Genomic DNA, 22,972 nt, shown 5'->3' with positions numbered 1-22,972 from the left:
CAGTCATGCTGTTTGGCTGTCTTTACTCGGCGTAAAGCCGCTAAACCACTGGGGGGAGCCTTGCTGATGGCCTTGCAGGCAGATTGTTCCTGGTAACCAGGAGTCTTAAAGAACAAGGTGCTACCAGAAGGCTGGTGGCCTCAATACAAAACTTAATTTTTCATTTCTGACAAATCCCGTCTTGCCAACAACTTCAAGCTCACCCTCCAAGGCCGCACTTCCATCTGTACTACATAGAGCCTCCTATATAATCCACACTACCCTACATTATACTACAGCCTGCTGCAAGTAGTCAAGATCATTATGGTTCATGATACAGATCTGGGTTACATGACTTTTCAGAGGAAACATTGGGTTTGCATCAGTGCAGGGACAGTTCACGCTTCAGGAATGGTTTTGGCATTATTGCTTTCCTTTAAGGCAAGACGCACCAAACCAACTTAGCATCCCTGATCTAATGCAACCAAGAGTGTGCTTGAACATGTTTTCACTGGGCAACAATTTTTACTTTTTGAATGTTGTCTAGATTTCTACAACTGATTTAGGGTATTTTGCACTGCTGAATCAGGAAATGGCATCCGTTTCTCTCCATCAGGTCAGGTTTTTGTGCTAAGCTGATTTGAAAAAAATATGATCTTGAGATAAAATCGATTACACTATTGTGGCATTATCAGCTGATTTTTGTCAAGACATATCATCCTAATTATGTTTTTAAGAGAAAAAAAATGTTTTTCCAACAACATATATTGATTACCTGATAGAAACATCGATTACTGTAAACTGAATGGTGGGCATTGATAAAGGTAAGTACACGTAAATTGCATGTTGCTTCACCATTTTTCAAACTTCAGGGCTTGAACTTCCGTTTCTTCGAACTCCTGGAATGCTCAGCGGCAGGGAGGTCTCTCTTCAGAGTCCAGCAGTAGTCAGCCATCATGACTGCGTCCCAGCGACCCTGATACCTGGTCTCCATCTCTTTCATGTCCTGATGGAATCTCTCCCCCCTGCTCGTCACTCATTGAACCCAGGTTCTCAGGAAACCGGTCCATATGTGAAAATAGGTAGTGCATCTTGACGCTCATGTTGCAGCCCAGGTTTCTGAAAGCAGTCAGCATGTTGTTGACAAGTTCTGCGTAGTTTCTGGCCTTATTGTTGCCAAGAAAGTTCTTCACTACCAGAACAAATGCCTTCCACGCTTCCAGTTCCACTTCGTTCATTGAGTTTTCGAACTCTGGATCTCTGATGAGCTGACGGATCTGAGGACCGTCAAATATGCCAGCTTTCAACTTCTCCATGGTCAATCCTGGAAAAGCCTGGCACAAGTAAGTGAAGCAGTCACCATCCTTGTCCAGAGCCTTGGTAAACTGCTTGATTAAGCCGAGCTTGATGTGCAGCGGTGGGAAGAGTATTCTGTCTCTGTCCACCAGAGGATCGTTGATGACGTTACTTTCTTTGCAAGGCACCAATTCCTCCCGCACAGGCCAGTCCTTTTCGTGTAATGCTGAGCACGGTCCCTACTATCCCACATGCACAGAAAACATGGGTACTTGGTGAAGCCAGACTGTTGTCCCAACAAAAAGTTCACCATCTTCAGGTCAACACAAATAAACCACTTATGCTGATCATAACCAATTTTCTCCAGCACATACTTCACCGCTTCATACTTCTCCTTCAGTGTAGTCGAGTGAGCCAGGGGTATAGAGGCAAATTGGTTGCCGTTGTGTAGCAAAACACATTTCAGTGATCGCTTGCTGCTGTCAATGAACAGTCTCCAATCTTTGGGTTCGTACTGTGGCACTCCAAGCTTGAGAAGTAACTGTGCAATATCTGCACAGTACACCAAGTCCTTGTCCTCAGAGAAAAAACGAAGGTACTCTTGATGCCTATTGCGGAAGAAGCTGATGCGAGCACTGTCAGAGAGGAGGTTTTTCTCCTTCAATCTGGATGCCAACAGTTCGGCAGAATCCTTTGACAAGCTGAGGTCGCGAACTAGATCATTCAACTCCTTTTGGGAAAATGGATGTGGAGCATCGTCTTCAAGAACCACTTCTTCTTCTTCATGACCTTCAACACTGGATGCATCTTCGTCACTAATGTCAGAAAGTTCTCCGAAGATAGGCACTGGAATTTCATCACAATGAGCTACAGGACGACGTGCTGATTGAAGATCAGGATACTTGAGGCTGCCCCGGTTCTTTCTGTTGATCCCAGTCACATCAACAGCGCAGAAGTAGCAGTCAGTGACATGGTTTGTCGGCTCCCTCCAAACCATGGGAATTCCAAAGTTCAGACTCCTCTTGCTATTGGTCCACCCACGTAGAGTCTCGGTGCATGCCTTGCACACCATGTGTGGCGCCCAAGCTTTATCCTGGTCACCAAGTTTAATACCAAAATAAGCATGGTAAGCACGCCTTACGAAACTTGTGACTGGCTTCCTATTAAGAGCAATGGTGTATTCTCCACATATGTAGCAGAAGACGTCGGGCTTATTTCGGCACGATCTTCTGGCCGAAGCCATATCATTCACCTGCAAAACAAAAATAGGTACAAATTAGTCATAAGTTAGCGCACGAAGGTATTGCACATTCTTCAGAGTTCGTTATTTCAAGAAATACAACTTTTTTGTATCACATTATCACAAAATTACAACCAGTGGCTTCACATTTAGTTGCCACTTCCACTGTACACAACCACCGCAGCCCACCGCGTTCCGTATTTGGCACCATCAGCACGACAACGCAAACATTTCGCAACACACATGAAGCGAAAACACCCGTACATGCGCGGGTGGAGTTTCCTATACACTTCGTGGGGCGGCTGCCCCATTAACTTAGTTTTGATCCACCAACTTTATACTTTGCCGCACCAATTTTTTGGAAGATTTCGAGGTTTTATGACTTCAAACTGATCCCTTTTCGACATAATCACCCAGAACTATCTGACCTGAATACTTCTTGTCATTAAAATAATCATATCCAATCAAAACAATTATTCGACATGGCATTTTACCCCCACCAACTTCTTCTAAAATGCTCCACACATGCGTACATGTGAACAAAACGAAGAAAACGACATGTGGCCATTGCTTAAAAACTTGACCTGATTGAGCAAAACCAATGTGATTTTTGGATTCAGCGCATCAGATTCCTTCTAAATCACCTGAAAAAACGCAGACAACAAATTTGTTGTTGACCAGTGACCAGAAATATGTAATATGTATATATGTATATATATATATATATATATATATATATATATATATATATATATATATATATATATATATATATATATATATATATATATATATATATATATATATATATATATATATATATATATATATATATATATATATATATATATATATATATATATATATATATATATATATATATATATATATATATATATATATATATATATATATATATATATATATATATATATATATATATATATATATATATATATATATATATATATATATATATATATATATATATATATATATATATATATATATATATATATATATATATATATATATATATATATATATATATATATATATATATATATATATATATATATATATATATATATATATATATATATATATATATATATATATATATATATATATATATATATATATATATATATATATATATATATATATATATATATATATATATATATATATATATATATATATATATATATATATATATATATATATATATATATATATATATATATATATATATATATATATATATATATATATATATATATATATATATATATATATATATATATATATAATCTTTAACTTATTTATGTATTTTGAATAGTTTTGTATTTACTGACTGAAAGATTCTGCATCATATAGGCAAGCTGCATCATATTATATAGAAAAATAATGCAAAAAAAAAAAAAAGCCTGCCAGCTATGAATGAATATTTGGAATCCTTCAAATGTTTCATCATCATCATCGCTGCCATCATCACCACCGCCGGCGTCACCTCCTCCCACTCCACCACAACCACCACCATCACCACCACCACCACGACAACTACCACCACCCCCTCCTCCTTGACCCTTCCAGTGCAATCATCATAATTATTCAGTCTTCTCAGAAAACAAGACCAGTTATTTCTAGTAATTGCAAAAGTTGGATCATTTACAGCTTCACAGCAAAGATGGAGAGCGAGTGTCGTGTTGCTGGAGGCTGCGGTGGGAGTGGTGGTGGTGGTGGTGGTGGTGGTAGTAAGAGGATAAGAACATAAAATAAAATAAAAAATAAATAAAAAGCCCAACAGACATACACAAGGCATTCAATCAATTTCCATCTACTTACCATTGTTATCCACGAATTTATCTACCCTTATCTTGAAGCTATTTATTTTCTGCAAAGTTATTAAATTTATTCCAACTATGTTCAGTTTTGCCTTATCTATTGAACATCTCTAAATCAAAACCATTCTTAAACATTTTTCACACTCTCTTAACCAAAACACCTTAATCGTTTCTCGAGCCATCTGATCTATTTCAAATACTCTTAACCCCTTCAGTACAATGACGTGTTTCCATATTCATTCTGCTTACTATTTGGTGATTTTATACAGCTTCAGAAACTGATGTGCAGGATTAGAATAGTGAAGACTGTGGCCATTAATCTTCTGACCTCCATAGACCCTCCTAATGTCAATAAAATGGTATAATCGCAAACAGATCTCAAGGTAAAAATGTGTCCTAGTACTGAAGTGGTAAGCTTTCTTCTACCATTCCACAACTTTCCATCTTGTGTGAACGTATGCCTAGTGGTAAGGTAAGAATATGTTTAGTTCCCGGATCGTCTTTGTAGTCCTTCTTTGTTATATAATACATGTGATGTGTCTGTGGTAGCGTTGTGGTCTGTCTTTTATGGGTTTTACAGCAAAGGAAATGATATCTTGCTCTTTTGTTCGGTTCCAGAGAGAGAGAGAGAGAGAGAGAGAGAGAGAGAGAGAGAGATCTGAAAAAGTAAAGCAGCGAAATTGAGACTGAGGGAAGGAGAAATGGAGGAGGAATTAAAATAAGAATTGAAGTATTGGGAAACGTATTTGAGAAAGGAAAGAACACGAAGGAGGAGGAGAATAATAATAATAATAATGATAATAATAATAAGAAGAAGAAGAAGATGAAGAAAGAGGAAGAAAAAGAAAACAGGAAATGGCTAGACAAAAGGAGAGCGGAAATTAAGAACGAGTAAGGCAGAGATTTAAAAGAACCAAAATTAGGACTATTAAACCCACTATTAAATAAGAGAGAAAGAAGAAAAAAAGAAGGAGAAGAAGAAGAAGAAGATGATGAAATAGAAGAAGAAGAAGATGAAAAGAAGAAAAGAAGAAGAAAAAGAAAAGAAGAAGAGAAAGAAAAAGAGAAGAGAAGAAGAAGAAAAGGGAAGAAAAACAAGAAGAAGAAAAATAAAGAAGAAGAGAGAAGAAGAAAGCGAAAAGAAGAAGAAGAGAAAGAAGAAAGGAAGAGGAAGAAGAAGAAGAAGAAGAAGAAGAAGAAGAAGAAGAAGAAGAAGAAGAAGAAGACGAAGAAAAGAGGAAGAAGAGAGAAAAAGGAAAAAGATGAAATAAAAATAAAAATAAAGAAGAGAAAATATTATTTGTAGTAGTAGTAGTAGTAGTAGTAGTAACAGTAGTAGTAGTAGTAGCAGTAGTAAAGAAAAAGCGAAAAAAGAAAGAGAAAGAAAAAAAGAGCAGGAGAAAGAGGAAAAGTAAAGGAGGACAGAAAAAAAAGTAAAGCAAGAACAAGATCACTAATAAGGACAAGAATGAGAAGTTAAGGACGCAGCAATAATAAGAAGAGCAAGGAAAGAGCAGGAAGTCGGGTGTGTTAGTCCTTGCAGCTGTCATGACGATGGATGCCGCGTCAGGAAGTGTTGCGGAGTGCCTTTCATGTCTGTCCCTGATCGAGGAAGTTATCATGTTAGTTCGGGAGTGGGGAGAGGCTCTTAGGCTTTGACGGTGACAGGTTCTCTCTCTCTCTCTCTCTCTCTCTCTCTCTCTCTCTCTCTCTCTCTCTCTCTCTCTGGGTTTAAAGTATGTATCGATATTTCAGGTGACAGCAGTATATGAAAAGCGATGCCAAGGGACGAGGGCGAAACCAGTGAAGTATGAATTACGAAAACTCTCTCTCTCTCTCTCTCTCTCTCTCTCTCTCTCTCTCTCTCTCTCTCTCTCTCTCTCTCTCTCTCTCTCTCTCTCTCTCTCTCTCTCTCTCTCTCTCTCTCTCTCTCTAACGGAAGTGATATCCTCGGACACCAATATCCGGAAACGAAGACACCAAAAAGATTATTCAGCAGGATATAAATCAGAAAATATTCTCTCTCTCTCTCTCTCTCTCTCTCTCTCTCTCTCTCTCTCTCTCTCTCTCTCTCTCTCTCTCTCTCTTGTAGTGCCTTTATAGAATTAAAATAGAGATAGATTAATGGATAGATAGATAGATAGATAGATAGATAGATAGAGAGAGAGAGATAGAGAGAGAGAGAGAGAGAGAGAGAGAGAGAGAGAGAGAGAGAGAGAGAGAGAGAGAGAGAGATGAAGTAAGTTTATCTAAGAACAGTAGTAGAGTTAAGTTTTAGGAGATGGTTGTGACAGTTACCTTACTCCTACTCTTCTTCCTAATCTTCTTCCTTTTCCTATTCTACATCCTCCTCCTCCTCCTCCCCCTATTCCTCTTCTCTTCCTCTTTCTCTTCTCTTCCTCCTCCTCCTCCTCCTCCTCCTCCTTCAGGTATAGCACTATTTTCTCGGCGCGCTGGTAATGGTTAGCCTACTAGCGATAATGGCACCAATTACCACGTTGATTGCCCAGGAAGTAGTTATGCAAGTTATCTCTCTCTCTCTCTCTCTCTCTCTCTCTCTCTCTCTCTCTCTCTCTCTCTCTCTCTCCATGCAGTTATCTCAAAAATCTCTTTAGTTTCAGTTTCTCGCTTCATTTATTCCCATTTCCTCCTCTCACTGGCCCTCCTTGTCTCTCTCATCTTCCCCCTAGTGTCTCCTCCACCTCTCCCTCACAGTGACACTACTCTTCTTCTTCCCTCCTCCTTTCCTCTTGTCTTTTTCTTCATTCTCTTTTCCTTCCTTTTACTGAGCTGGACGGTTTGTGACAGCCAATGTTGTTATCGAGGGAAGACAGTTTATAGGCCACTCAGTCAGTCAGTAGTTTGTTACGGATATGAGAGAGAGAGAGAGAGAGAGAGAGAGAGAGAGAGAGAGAGAGAGAGAGAGAGAGAGAGAGTGTTTATAGATACGAGCACCTCAGATTTTTTTTTCATTTTATATTTAGTCCCTTGGTTAAGTTAGGTTAGGTTAGGTTAGGTTAGGTGAAGTTTAAACCATGTGTTATTTTTTTTGCTCATCATTATTTTTCCTATTTTTGTGTTTCGATTCATACAGGTAGCTTTGTCACTACTACTTTTTTTACTACTACTACTACTACTACTATTACTATCACTATTACTACTACTACTACTATTACTTCTACTACTATTATTACTGCTGCCACCACCACTTTACCACCACTGCTGCACCACTTTTACTGCAGCTGCTGCCACCACTACCACCACCACCACTACTAGCACTACCACTACCACCACCACCACCACCACCACCACCACCACCACCACCACCACCACCACCACCACCACTACCACCACTGCACCACCACCACCACCACCACCACCACCACCACCACCACCACCACCACCACCACCACCACCACCACCACCACCACCACCACTGCTGCAACAATAACAACAACGCCACCACCACCACCACCACCACCATTCCACCACCACCACCACCACCACCACCACCACCACCACCACCACCACCACCACCACTGACTGCATTCCTATCCTGCTGCTGCTCCTCCTCCTCCTCCACCACCACCACCACCACCACCACCACCACCACCACCACCACCACCACCACTGCTACCACCACCATTATCACCGTCCCACCACCACCTACCACCACCGCCGCCACCACTTTGCTCACCACCGCTGCCACCACCACCACCACCACCACCACCACCACGTCTGTTGCACCACCACCACTACCACCACCACTTTACCACCACCACCACTCACCACCACCACCATGCTACCACCACCAACAACAATAACAACAACAACAACAATAACAATAACAATAATAATAATAACAATAACACCACATTACTACTCACCACCATTACTACTACTGCTTGCACTGCTACTGCTGCTACTACTGCTGCTACTACTACCACCACTATTACTACCACTACTACTACTACTACTATTCTACTACTCCTCCTCCTACTACTTCCTCCTACTACTACTACTACTACTACTACTACTACTACTACTACTACTACTACTACTACTACTACTACTACTACTACTACTTGATACTATTCCTATTCCTCCTCCTCCTCCTCCTCCTCCTCCTCCTCCTCCTACTACTACTACTACTACTACTACTACTACTACTACTACTACTACTACTACTACTACTACTACTACTACTACTACTACTACTACTACTACTACTACTACTTTTACTAATACGTCATCTACGACTATTACTACTACTACTTGATACAAAATTAGCATCGTAATTTACTAGATTGCAAAGTCTTGGATTAAATAATGTAATTAAACTTTGCCTCACAAAATTGTGCTGATTAGGAAACACTTCGAAGCAACACAGAAGACACCAATACACAAACTCCACAATAGAAACACACCGAAAACTGATTAGAAAAAAAATAAAAGAATCACACACACGAAGAAAATAATGCACGTGGATAGATAGATAAATAGATAGACTTAAAACTTGATGACTAGAAAGATGTGGAGATAGACAGACAGGCCGCCGTGGTACAGTGGAACCATGCGTGCTTTGGGGTCCGAGGGGTCTCCAAGCGCACGGGTTCGAATCCTGTCCACGGTCCTAGTGTAGGTTGGGCTTCCTCACTCGGGGCAACGGTTTCCTAGCGGGTGGGCTTTGAGATAGGAGGTGCCACAAAAAGTATCCCCTTTAGCCCAGAAATTCCCGTGAAAAGCCCACATGGTATAAAAAAAAAAAAAAAAGACAGACAGATGACGATAGAAACACACCAAAGACTGATTGGAAAATGTAAATGAAGAAATCACACACACACACACACACACACACACACACACACACACACACGAGAAGAAATAACGATAGATCTACTTAAGATTGAATATGTAAATAGATAGACAGACAGATAAACAAAAAAAAGCATAGAAAAATAGATAGATAGATAGATAGATAGATTTACTGAACAATAGTATCACATCGTATATCTTAGAGGATTATCATCATCATCGTCATCATCATCATACCAATCCTTAACAAAATTTAAACCCATTATATAAAATTTCATTAAAGACTTTTATCTCTCTTTTTCATTTAAACATTTTCTCATTTCATTTTTAAAGGGTTTTCATTTTTTTTTCAACTTCTTTTCTATTCCTCTCATGCCATATTATTTTTTCAGCTCTCTCTCTCTCTCTCTCTCTCTCTCTCTCTCTCTCTCTCTCTCTCTCTCTTCACTCGGTAATGTTCTTTTACACAAAATTCCTTCAGAGTTCTGCGACATCATTAACTACATTTTTTTTTTCCGCCTTCGTTCCCCCACGCCTCCCATCCTTCTCCCCTTCCTTTCCTCTTATCGCTCCTCCACCTCCTACGTCCTCTTGCTCACTCCCAGACCCATAAATACTGATAAGGGAAAGGAGGAGCAGGAGCAGGACGAAGAGGAGGAGGAGGAGGAGGAGGAGGAGAATTAGGCGAACTAGGAACTCTCATCTTCCCACACATCAACATTCCATCCTCCTCCTCCTCCTCCTCCTACTCCTACTCCTACTCCTACTCCTCCTCCTCCTCCTCCTCCTCCTTCTCCTCCTTCTTCTTCTTCTTCTTCTTTTCTTCTTCTTCTTCTTCTTCTCCTCCTCCTTCTCCTCCTTTTTCTTCCCTTCCTCTTCGTCCTCCTCCTCTTTCTTCTCGTTCTCCTCCTCCTCCTCCTCCTCCTCCTCCTCCTCCTCCTCCTCCTCCTCTTCCTCCACTTTTTCTCTCAGTTAAGTGTACTTATATTTATAAAAAGAAAGAGTGGATCTCAGAAAATTATGTAAATGAGAGAGAGAGAGAGAGAGAGAGAGAGAGAGAGAGAGAGAGAGAGAGAGAGAGAGAGAGAGAGAGAATGTTATTGGTATGGTGGGAAAGGGACGAAACCGGAAATTGAGAAATTGAGAGGGAAATGAGAGAGAGAGAGAGAGAGAGAGAGAGAGAGAGAGAGAGAGAGAGAGAGAGAGAGAGAGAGAGAGAGAGAGAGGCCTCACATCACCTCCTACGTTGCCCACTGTAGCTCAAATAGTGTCGCTTATCCCAACCTCTTAACGGAAAGAGGCAATACTGTCTTTATCTCCTTCCTTTGTGTTTATGTATGTTCCTTTGAGTCACATCGATGCCAGAGAGAGAGAGAGAGAGAGAGAGAGAGAGAGAGAGAGAGATGAATGGCCATAATTGATTTGAGAAGCAGACAGAGGAAAATTTGTTGTGAAGTATTGGTACCTTCCGTGTTTCCTTTTCTTTCCTTTTATTTGTCTTTTTCTGATATCTCTCATGTTTTTTGTACTTTATAATTAGCGTATGACCGATTTGTTATTGAAATGATGCCGTCTGTAATTTGCGGCGAATGAAATATCTGCATCTATTTGCGAAGAAGTGAAGAAGTTGAGTAGCTGACTAAGAAATGACAGGGAAGGAGTGAGGAAGGACGCGGGGTGATGATGGAGTGGTATTGTTCGTGAAGACTGACACGGTTGAGAGAAGAGAGTGACTGGAGTGTGGGAGTGGAGAGGTAAAGAGAGAGAGAAAGAGAGAGGAAAGATGGGAGTGGAGAGGTGAAGGAGAGAAATCACACGTCAAGGAGTCATGGAGAATGGGAAAATAAACAATGAAGGAAAGAGAGAAGAAGTGTGAGAAGAGAAAGGAAGGAAATAGAGGAGGAGAAAGAAAACGAGAGGTGAAAGTTTTAAGATTAAGCAGAATCGGAAATCGAGAAAGAAGAGAGGAAGGAGTGTAAGGGAATAATGAGGGAATAGCGGAAATGGAGGAAGACGGTTAAGGAAAAAATGAATAAAGGGGAAATTAAAGAGTAACATGGAAGGAGACGAAGAAAAAAATAATAGAATAAGTATGAGATAAAAGAGAAAGTAAGGAAGATTTTTAGAGAGAGAGAGAGAGAGAGAGAGAGAGAGAGAGAGAGAGAGAGAGAGAGAGAGAACTAACAGACAGCTAGACAAACAACTTGATTTTGCACGAGAAAGCTGGATTACAGTAATGAAAATAGACAAGAGAGAGGGGATAGAGAAGAAAGAAGGCTGGAAGAGGAAGAGGAGAGGGGAAAAGGGAGGGGAGAAGGGGCGTGGGAGAGCGTGATAAGAGGGTACCATTGAGTGCAATAAGGTAACAGCGTCTCCTGAAAGTCCTGAGGGAGAGTGGGAGAGAGAGAGAGATGGAAGCGAGGAGAGGAAGAGGAGGAGGAAGAGGAAAAGGAGGAGGAGGAGGCTGAATAGAAAAGGGGAGGTTTCTGGAAAAGATCAGAAGTGGTAACCAAGACGATTTTCTCACTGGACCTATAACTCTCTCTCTCTCTCTCTCTCTCTCTCTCTCTCTCTCTCTCTCTCTCTCTCTCTCTGGTTGAGGTAATCCCACGTAATGTTTTTCTCTCTCCCTTCTAATCACATGTCTATTATTTTCACCATTTCTTCGTTTTCTTTACACTTCACACTCAGGGATCAAACCTCCTCGTGTTCACTGCTTTGCTTTGTCTCCCATTTTCTTTCATCCTAAACTGATATTCTTTAGCCCATTTTCTATTGGTACGTTCCGTGGGTTATCACCATCGTACCCTTGTCCAAACTGTGTCCTTGATTACAGTGATTATATAACCTGTATTGGAGATGCAGATTATATTCTATAGTCTTTTTATTTTCAGTATCTGTATTTTGTACTTTATTATTTTCTTTTTTAGTTTTGTATTCTTAGTCATTTCAATAATCCCTGACATCCTTCCTTAATTAAAAGCCACTCCGAGATTATTTTTTTCTATTCAACAGCTACCTCGAAACATTGTACTGTCTAGATATTGGAAAATCGGTTCTCTTAAATTCCTTTTTATACTATATATGTTTTTTTTTTAAGATCTTTTAGTGTTGAAGATTCTTGCATATCCCCGTGCAAAGGGACATGGGGGAGCTTTAAAGGAAGATTAGACAAATCTATGGGTTAAGATGATCGATAGACAAAGTAAATACGTCTCACGCAGGGACTGGCGGGTGTAGACTTGATGGCTTCCTGTAATTTCCCTTATTTTCTTGTGGTTTTTAATGAATCTGACTAAGGAGAGAATAAGCTTTCTCTCCATATATTTCCCCCCAAAAAACAAGTACAGTGTAGGAGCAGAGAAATTTGGCCAGGTTGATTTAGAGAGAGAGAGAGAGAGAGAGAGAGAGAGAGAGAGAGAGAGAGAGAGAGAGAGCAGATTTATTTGATAGCATTGTTCAGGAAAACAGATCTCTGTTTGTATTAAATTTTAATAATGAAAGCCACTCAAAGAGAGACATTTTTCTAAGAGAGAGAGAGAGAGAGAGAGAGAGAGAGAGAGAGAGAGAGAGAGAGAGAGAGAGAGAGATTTTGAAAGCCACCCTCAAAGCTGTTCTCATAGGTAAACAAAGAGAGAGAGAGAGAGAGAGAGAGAGAGAGAGAGAGAGAGAGAGAGAGAGAGAGATTTTGATAACCACTCCTTAAAGCTGTTCTCATAGGTAAAACAGAGAGAGAGAGAGAGAGAGAGAGAGAGAGAGAGAGAGAGAGAGAGAGAGAGAGAGAGATTTTGAAAGCCAATCCTTAAAGCTGTTCTCATAGGTAAAACAAGAGATAAACAACTTGGGTATTGTTAAGAGAAGGCTGAGAAGAAATTCGTCTTACTAATGTTGTGGTTGGATTAGTGTGCAGGTTGTTAGTATTTACTCTTCTGGTTTTGTTATCATGTCTGCGTATGTAGCCATTAAGTTCCGACATCCCGTGTTTGTCCTGGTGATAATGTTGGACGATGTTTGCTATTGTCCTCCGAATCAATAACTAATTTCCTATGTGTCTATTTGTATTCCTTTTTATATCTTTGTTTTATTATCTGTTTTTATTATACTTTATTTGTTTTCCTTTTCTCATACTGTATTGTCACTTGATTTTTTTTTACACCTATTTATTCTTTAGATAACCTTACCTGAGCTCCAAGTAACAACTCACGTCAACGCATGTGAATCAGAAAACACGTACGAGCGACAAACTGGGCGAGTATTACCCAGTGCATCATTAGCATAGTGATAAGCGGACTACGAGATTGTGCGCCATACGCCGTTATTAATAATTTCATGAATCTCTCCTTTACTGGAGAGAACATGTTAAGAGAGGTGAGGAATGCACTGGTGGGGAAATGACTGACATGAGGTGGACGAAAAGGAAGAGAGGAGGAACAGGAGGAGTAGAACTATTATGAATATGAAAATGGATAGACAAAGAAAGATTACGAGTATGAAGGTGGATTAAAGAATAAGAAAACAGGGCAAAAAAATAAAAGAGTTAAGAATATGAAGAAAGATGGACGAAGAGGAACGAGGCTTATGAATATGAAGGTAGATAGGGGAAGGAAGAGAACAACAATTACGAGAATAGAGATAGATGGACAAAGGGAAAGGAGGACAAATATGAATATGAAGATGGATGTAGACGAAACGAAAAAGAACATTTATGAGTACAGAGATGAATAGACGAAGGAAAAGGAGGAGAGGAGTTGCTACGGAGATGGATGAAGGGAAAGGATGACAGTGGTGAATATGGTGGTGTATGGACAAAACAGTAGGAGAGAAGCTGTGTTGGGGAGAGTACCCGTGGAGAGGCGGTGCTTGATCAGGGGAAGTGGTCACGACAAGAAACTGAACTAATCTGAAAATGGAAAATAAAAAAAAAGAAAGAACCTGCTGGGAGAAATGGAAAATGTTAAAAGTTTGAGTCAGCGCGAGGAACTGTGAAGAAAGCTGGCTGAATTAAATGGAAAATGTGGGAAAAATTCTGAATATAAAAAGAAGATATGAGACGTTGTATAAAGGAAGAAAATATGGATACGTAGTTTGCCAGAGCGAAAAATATGATAGACTAAATTGCTGAATAACACAATAATATGAAGAGCTTGCTGAAAATAGGAAAAAAAAATCTATGAAAAATAATGTTGAATATGATCAGAAAACTTGAAAGCTTACTGGGGGTGAGATGATGGGGAAAACTTGCTAAATTAAAGTAGAAACTGAAAAAATGATGCTGAATGAGTGAAAAAAATAAAACAAGCTTGCTGAATAAAAAAAAAAAAAAGATAGGGAATACGTCTCACGCAGGGACTGGCGGGTGTAGACTTGATGGCTTCCTGTAATTTCCCTTATTTTCTTGTGGTATTTAATGAATCTGACTAAGGAGAGAAAAAGCCTTCTGGTTTAAAGACGGAAGTATTAAAAACTGTTGTAAAAGGAATGATAGGCAGAGCAGGCGGGATGAAAAGATGGGAAAACTTGTGGGGAAAAAAAAATGTGAAGAGCTGCCGCAGAGAAAAAAAACGGTAGCTTGTGAAAAAAGTAAAAAAGAAATTAGGGGTAGGAAAAAAAAACATGGAAAAAGTATAAAACAAAATAAGAAAAATCTTGTTGAATGGTCCGATGCCGCCGCCCTCAAAAAAAAAAAAAAAATGTACTGGGTATAAGAAAATTTTAACTCACGTACTCTGCTGAACAAACTTACACTCTCACTACTCTTTTAAGCCTCATCCATTATTCTATACCCGCAGTGAACTCGCCTCCTACTTACTCCTGCGACTGCTTCATTGCGTCACCCTGTATGAAACTCACTTTCTCGCCTGCACCAACCAGATGAGCAGGGCAGTACCTAAGAATGAGTCGTCACGTAACTTTGATCACGAGAGAAAATTCAGGTCTCATTGTTCATGCTTCTCTCGCCTGCCTCTTAACTCCTGCACTGCTACTTTTATTTCCCAAACTTGATGCAGCCATGTCTTATTAGGCAGAGGAGAGTAAAGAAATATGTGACTGTAGTGGGTGCGCGTATATATTCTTCTTTCTTATTATACCGTTTCGTTACTAAAAGAGCTTCATGTAGCCTCCAGGTGTGTCAATAAGAAGAGATGAAAAAAAGTATAACTGTTGTAGATGCGTAAAGTTATTTCTTAAGTGATGCCATAGAGAAATATTACATAGACACCAGTTTTTACTCACACGAGAGTAAATAAAGTTAAATCTGCAATGAGTGACTAAGGATGTATTTTTTTTTCTAACAGCAACGTTACCGAAAATATTAATACAACCATAATATGTCAGGTAGAGAAAAGTAAATATAAAACATTGATGAATAAATTAATCAACTTGTACCCATTCTAAGCGCTACATAGCAAAGGAAAAATCTACCATAACACAATACTCCATTGATAAATAACTAAACATATATTCATAACTAATACTATATTGAAAAAAAAAAAATAATAATCTTCAGCAATAAAACACTCCTTTCACACAAACAATATAAGAAGAAACTAAACTAATGTCGCAGTACTGAAGGAGTCACGAGTCATCACGAGTGTAGCGAAGTAAAAGTGCTTATTGGATTTCACATTGCCAGAGCAGGTGCGGTTCGACGGAGGTAACTTAGTGGAATGGGGCAAGTGGGGGAGGCGGTGGTGGAGGCGATCCCTGAAGCAGTTACCGCCGAGGACTCATGTCTCTAAAACGGACTAACTTCTTTTCTTCTGTTTAGTCACGGTAGTTATGTGTGGCTGCTTCTTCCTCGCCTTTCTTTTATCTCTATCTTTCTTGTGGTCCGTCTGTCTATTTGTGTGTCTATCCGTTTGTTTGTCTGTATGTATGTATGTATGTTTCGTGTCTTTCTCCAGTGTGTCTGTCTGTTTTTCCGTTCCTGTCCTGAGAGAGAGAGAGAGAGAGAGAGAGAGAGAGAGAGAGAGAGAGAGAGAGAGAGAGAGAGGAAAACGGAAAACAGTGTAAGGCTATGTTACTGTCCACACGAGAGACCCCAAGAGGCTTTCCCACCATCACAACCCACGCACGAGAGAGAGAGAGAGAGAGAGAGAGAGAGAGAGAGAGAGAGAGAGAGACTGAAACACACACGAAGAAAGGCATGAAAGAAAAGACAAACAAAAGGAAACCAATTAACTTCACTTTTAATTAAGAGAGAAAGAAAATGTTTGTCTTGAAAGTTTTTTTAATACACCACATCAACACAAGACTCATTTATAACCTTTGCTTTTCCGAGTAATTTACGTTTAGTTTTACATGTATTCAGTTCCTTTATCCTTTTACATAATGATATATCGCTGCAGAGAGAGAGAGAGAGAGAGAGAGAGAGAGAGAGAGAGAGAGAGAGAGAGAGAGAGAGAGAGAGAATTAGATTTAAAAGCCAGAATCTTTACGCGACATGGAGATAAAATGGAAAAAGGAAGAAAACGAGAAGTATTTTTCTTGTAAGACTGTGAATGGAAGGAAAAGTTGGCGATATTTTCTTTGCTCTAATGGAGAGTCTCATCCAGAGAGAGAGAGAGAGAGAGAGAGAGAGAGAGAGAGAGAGAGAGAGAGATTTACACTGAATTCCAATCGTCGTGAGGGTCCTTATTGCTACTCCCGCCATGAAAGAGACGTCAGTGTTGGCAGACTATGTGTAATTCTCTGGCCAGGAAGGGAAAGGCCTGGAACTTGTGTGTGAGTCCTTTGTGCATTATGTAGGTATTCCTTTGTAGGATTCCCTTAAAGGCGGTGGGTAGATTGCTGGGATAGATTCGTGTATGTGTGTGTGTGTGTGTGTGTGTGTGTGTGTGTGTGTGTGTGTGTGTGAAGGAGAGAGAGATAGAGGCGAATTTCAGTTACCAGTTGACGGTTATAAGGAATAGGGGTGACAGAAGATTGTCAGTAGTAGTAGTAGTAGTAGTTGTTGTTGTAGAAATAGTAGTAGTAGCAGTAGTAGTGGTAGTAGTAATGATAATAATGTTATAAGATAGTAGTAGTAGTAGTAGTAGTAGTAGTAGTAGTAGTAGTAGTAGTGGTAGTAGTAGTAGTAGTAGTAGTAGTAGTAGTAGTAGTAGTAGTAGTAGTATATAATGATAATAATAATATATAATAGCAGTAGTTGTAGTAATAGTAGTAGTAGTAGTAGTAGTAGTAGTAGTAGTAGTAGTAGTAGTAGTAGCAAAAGTAATAGTTACAATAATAAAAGTAGTAATAGTGGATAAGGTGGTGACCGTGGGATCGGGCAGACGTTCACGTGTAGGTTCGAATCCCACCAAGTACAACCTTGAAACTTAACCATTTGTCGAGTGGTTTAAAGTTACCTACATGTCACCATGATACCAGGTTCTAGTTGGGTACACCAAAGATGCGCTTGGGTGGTCATATGGGGCCTAATATGGGTACCACTATAAATGAAATTGCCTGCGCCACTAATGGATAGAAGCTGAACAGCGCTTCCAATACTCTTCAAGTTACATACAGGCGCATTAGGCCAGACATGAAAAAAAGTAGTAGATCCAATAGTAATAGTAGTAGTAGTAGTAGTAGTAGTAGTAGTAGTAGTAGTAGTAGTAGTAGTAGTAGTAGTAGTAGTAGTAATAGTAGTAGTAGTAGTGGTAGTAGTAGTAGTAATAGGGAATGGTTGAAGTAATGCATGGATGAGTAGGTGTGTAAATTGATTTTGTCTGTATATAGATTATATGGACAGATGAGTGAGTAAAGGAATGGAGTACATATATGTAAAGCGATGTGTAGATGGGGAGATGCATTAATGACTTGAGTACCGTCTGACCTAAGGTTTATCATGGCTAATTATTATGCGTCCCAGTACCAAATGACTGTAAAACGTGTGTGTGTGTGTGTGTGTGTGTGTGTGTGTGTGTGTGTGTGTGTGTGTGTGTGTGTGTGTGTGTGTGTGTCCCTTAGATAAAAGTTCCATCTGTCCGTCTGTCAGTCAATCTGTCAGTCTGTCAATCCACACAAAGGCAACACCCAGCAGGTCAGCAGTACCAGGCGGCTAAACCCTCCGGACATGTACACTCTGAAATCTGAAATCACAACACGGGACAGCCTCCGCCACAACAGTACAGGTGAGGCACAGTATCCGCCTGTCGCCCAGTCCTTCATTACTGTTAGATTGCATTCCCATTTCCATCTCTCTCTCTCTCTCTCTCTCTCTCTCTCTCTCTCTCTCTCTCTCTCTCTCTCGAGTAGAGTCTTGAGTGAAAATATTAAAATAAGAGATGACTTGTTGAAATCATAAAAGTGGTGATGCCTGATTTTATTATTATTATTATTATTATTATTATTATTATTATTATTATCATTATTATTATTATTATTATTATTATTATTATTATTATTATTATTATTATTATTGTTGTTATTATTATTATTATTATTATTATTATTATTATTATTATTATTATTATTATTATTCTTTTTCTTCTTCTTCTTCTTCTTATTATTATTATTATTATCATTATTATTATTATTATTATCATCATCATCATCATCATCATTGTTATTATTATTATTATTATTATTATTATTATTATTATTATTATTATTATTATTATTATTATTATCATCATCATCATCATCATTGTTATTATTTTTATTATTATTATTATTATTATTATTATTATTATTATTATTATTATTATTAATATTATTATTATTAATAATATTATTATTGTTGTTGTAAGTGTATTTCTTATATCTCAAGTTGTTACCGTTGTTGCAAATTCTCTTTATTTGATTTCCATTTTGTGGACATCTTATTCACCACAAACTGACACTCGTTCACCTTGACGGGATTAAATCATCGAATTAGAAACAAAAAAAGATTCCTTTGACCGAAGGATGACATCTTATTTATGACCAAAGAATGGCCTCCTTCCCTATATGGCCAAAGGAGGAACTGTTATGTTGATGACCAAAGGATGAACTTACTGTTTGTATTGATGACAAAAGTATGATCTCTTTCTGTATAGGTAAAAAAAGGATGACTGATCTCTTTCTATTTTATTACCAAGCAATGAATTTTCTGCATTTGATTAAAGGATGACCTCTTTCTGTTTATGTTGAAAGGATGACTTTTCTGTATAGGACCAAAGAATGATCTCTTTTTTTTTTTATTTATTCACTGCCTCTATTCCTGAAAAAATCCTTTAGTCTTCAAGAAATTATCAAATCATAAACGCAAACCACGTCTTTAATGCGTGTAACACTTATTACTGCATTATGTTTGTGTTCCGCTCCTTGGCGATGTTACTCAGCGGCGTGTAAACACTCACATGAATTAACCTTGGCAACAACTTTACTGTTGCTTCCGGCCTTCTACTTTTAATAACACTCCTAAAGGATAATCAAATGATTCTTTATGTGTGATTCTTTATGTATGTGTGTGTGTGTGTGTGTGTGTGTGTGTGTGTGTGTGTGTGTGTGTGTGTGTGTGTGTGTGTGTGTGTGTGTGTGTGTGTGTGTGTGCGTGTGTGTGTGTGTGTGTGTTATTCACCAAGGTCGTCTGCTAGTCACCCAGCCAGTCTTTCCCCTAAGGAAAGAACTCATAGCTCAATCTGACCGATCTTCGGGTAAGACTGAGACCACATCACACACCACATCCCTGGACAGCGAGGCAACAACCCCTCGAGTTATATCCTGTACCATTTCATTGCTAGGTGAACAGGGGTTACACATTAATAAGAGGCTAGCCCAGGGGTTCTCAATCTGGGGTTCGCGAGTCCCCATGGGTTCACAAGATGATTTCCAAAGGTAGTTAGATGGCTGATTTGATGATACATCCTTTGCAGAATACCTTTGCCTATTGAGTTAGTGTCAGTCACTAAATTAACATTCTGTTCGATGTCAAATTACTGGGGGTTCGGGTAGATGGTCTTATAACTCAGAGGGTTCTTAACGAGAAAAGATTAAGAACCCCTGATCTATAGTCTAAAGGCATAAACATTTCCTCCTACATTGCCCAGCTTACACCTTTGAAAGATCCAAGCACCTCAATTGGCAGCGTCCTTACCCAGAAAATGAAGAACACCTCATTGGAAAATTACTTTTTGAAAAATCTAGTATAGAAGAAAATAAAGAAATATGTAATTTTTGGAAAATAAGAGAACATAAAGTAAAAAAGTTTAAATAATAATTAATTACAGCTACAGACCCAGACAAAACCCAAACCAAAACACATCAGGAAGTGCCGATATCCAGGCTACACTTCCGCCTATCAACTGAACTGAACTGAATACCATGTTCAGGCTATGGCAAGACAGAGCTTAGGAACACGGTGATGAAAACACTGCAGCACCCTCGGACTATTTCTGTTTCCGCCGCTAATTTTCTTTTTTCTCACAAAGAAAACGGAACAAATATTGCTCTACTCATTCCTGGTGAAGAATTAACCTGTGCAGAAGCGAGGTGAAATGTGTGTTAAGGTTCCGTGCTGTATTTAAGTCTCTAGAAATGAAAGATCTTGGTACACCAGACAATTATGTTTTGCTCTATATTATGATGTTAGTCGTATAAACTCAAGTAACTATAAAGAAATACCATGGTAGAATAAGAACAGAAAAATACTGGAAGGAGTAAAAGCATGGTAAATCAATAGATACATCATAATACAGTGTTTAGAGACTACTACTCTGTACCGCGAGACGATGCTGACCTACTTCTGAATTAAACCAACCGAGAACACTGAAAATGTGACAGTTTGGGTCCTCTCTTATTGACATTAATCAAAGTATTACGATTTATTCACAATTGTAATATATTACACACAGACGGAACACGTGCCTGATGTGTTTGAGATGTGGCATTTTGTTATAGTACATTTCGCACTGTATAGCGACTGTTTAGGACCGAAAAACTATAGCTTCAGGTAGATATACAATAATGTTATCTATCAATTTTCAGTCTTAAAGTAGGGGAAAATTACAAATATTGATTGATGCATTTCTTTTGTAGTCCTCCTTGCTTCTCGAAAAGAACACTAAACTATACCCTGAGAAAAAAAAATACAGTAAAAGAGATAAGATAAAAATGACCAACATCTCTATTATTACGGAGGCTAAGAATAATACCAAGACTAATTAAGTAATTCAGAGATAACGAAACGAACGACGATCACGAGAGCTTCCACGATAACAGTGTGTATGATGATTCCAGATTCCTCGATAGCGCTCCGAGTTTCCAAGATAACAATACCATTCCAGTTTCCTCGATAGCGATGCGAGTTTCCAAAATAACGATGCCTTTCCACGATAAAGACGCCATTTCATTTTCCATGATAATAATGCGAGTTTTCACGATCAAGATGCAATTCCAGTTTCCACGGCAACGATGCGGGTTTCCACGATGTCGATGCGGTTCCAGTTCTCACGAGGCGATTTCACGACACAATATTGAAGTCCACTTGCCTACACAGGTACTGGGACGAACCCTTTCACCCCGTAAGGGTTCACTCCAGAGCCTTGGGTGCGAGTAGAGTGACACTGCCAACTTCCTGCGCCGCAATTGAAGTTCATTTGCCTACACCGGTACTGGGATGAACCCTTTCACCCCGTCAGGGTCCACCCCACACCCTTAGGTGCGAGGAGAGTGGCGCTGCCACCTCACTGCGACGCAATTGAAGTTCACTTGCCTACACAGGTACTGAGACGAACCCTTTCACCCCGTAAGGGTTCACCCCAGACCCTTGAGTGCGAGGAGAGTGACGCTGCCACCTTACTGCGCCTCACACGGGTAGCCATGAGCAATGACCCGCCACACACCACTCCCCAAACACTGTCAGTGAGTCCTTTTCACCCCGTAAAGGACCACTGGTATTGTCAGTGCCTGGTGCATGGCGCACAGCGTGCCCTCGTTCATGGCGAGTTGTTCAGCACGGTGTCATTATAAGCAGAGGTCCCGTACACACCACTCACCACCAGACTCTATGCAAGGAGCCCTTATCACCCCTTAAAGGCCCCTCACGGCATCATCTGGTGGACGGTAGACACGGCAGACTGCTTAAGGCGACCCTTGCCTAGTGTGAGGCGCTGCAAGTTGACGACAACCAGTGAGCTTGAAGCCGCAAAGGAAAATGAGTCCACGTTAACAATGGGATTCCACGACAGGTTGCGATTCCAGTGTCCACGGTAAAGATGTGTTTGTCGAGGATAACGATCCGTTTATCGAGGCTAACGATGCGGCGATGGCGATGGCGAAACGATTCAAAGTATTATTACCTACACAGGTACTGGGACGAAACTTTTCACCCGAAAGGGTCAACCCCAGTCCCGTGGTTATGAGAGCAGTGACGATGCAACCTTGCAATGCCTCACACGGGTCGCCATGAGCAATGACCCGCCACACACCACTCCCCAAACACTGTCATGAAGTGAGTCCTTTTACCTAACCTAACCTAACCTAACCTAACCTAACCTAACCTAACCTAACCTAACGTAAAGGACCACTGGTACTGTCAGTGCCTGGCTCATGGCGCACAGCGTGCCCTCGTTCATGGCGAGTTGTTCAGCCCGGTGTCATTATAAGCAGGGACCCGTACACACCACTCACCATCAGATTCTATGCAAGGAGCCCTTATCACCCCTTTAGGGCCCCTCACGGCACCATCTGGTGAGTGGTAGACATTGATCTCTTGCTTATGGCGACCCTTGCCTAGCGTGAGGCGCTGCAAGTGGACGACTAGTAGTGAAACTTGAGGCCACCAAGGAAAAGAAGGACCTGCAGCCAGTTCACTGCCTTGGGCCCC

General features: G+C 39.8%; 1 protein-coding gene across 1 annotated transcript in view; it reads left to right on the top strand.

Moving 5' to 3' along the window:
• Positions 1-22,972, top strand: part of LOC123517719 (multiple C2 and transmembrane domain-containing protein-like) — a 638,372-nt gene that overhangs the window by 189,603 nt on the left and 425,797 nt on the right. The window lies entirely within an intron of this gene.

This window comes from Portunus trituberculatus, chromosome 42 (genome assembly GCF_017591435.1).
Source record: "Portunus trituberculatus isolate SZX2019 chromosome 42, ASM1759143v1, whole genome shotgun sequence".
Lineage (NCBI taxonomy): Eukaryota > Metazoa > Arthropoda > Malacostraca > Decapoda > Portunidae > Portunus > Portunus trituberculatus.
This window is presented reverse-complemented; position numbering and strand designations above follow the sequence as displayed.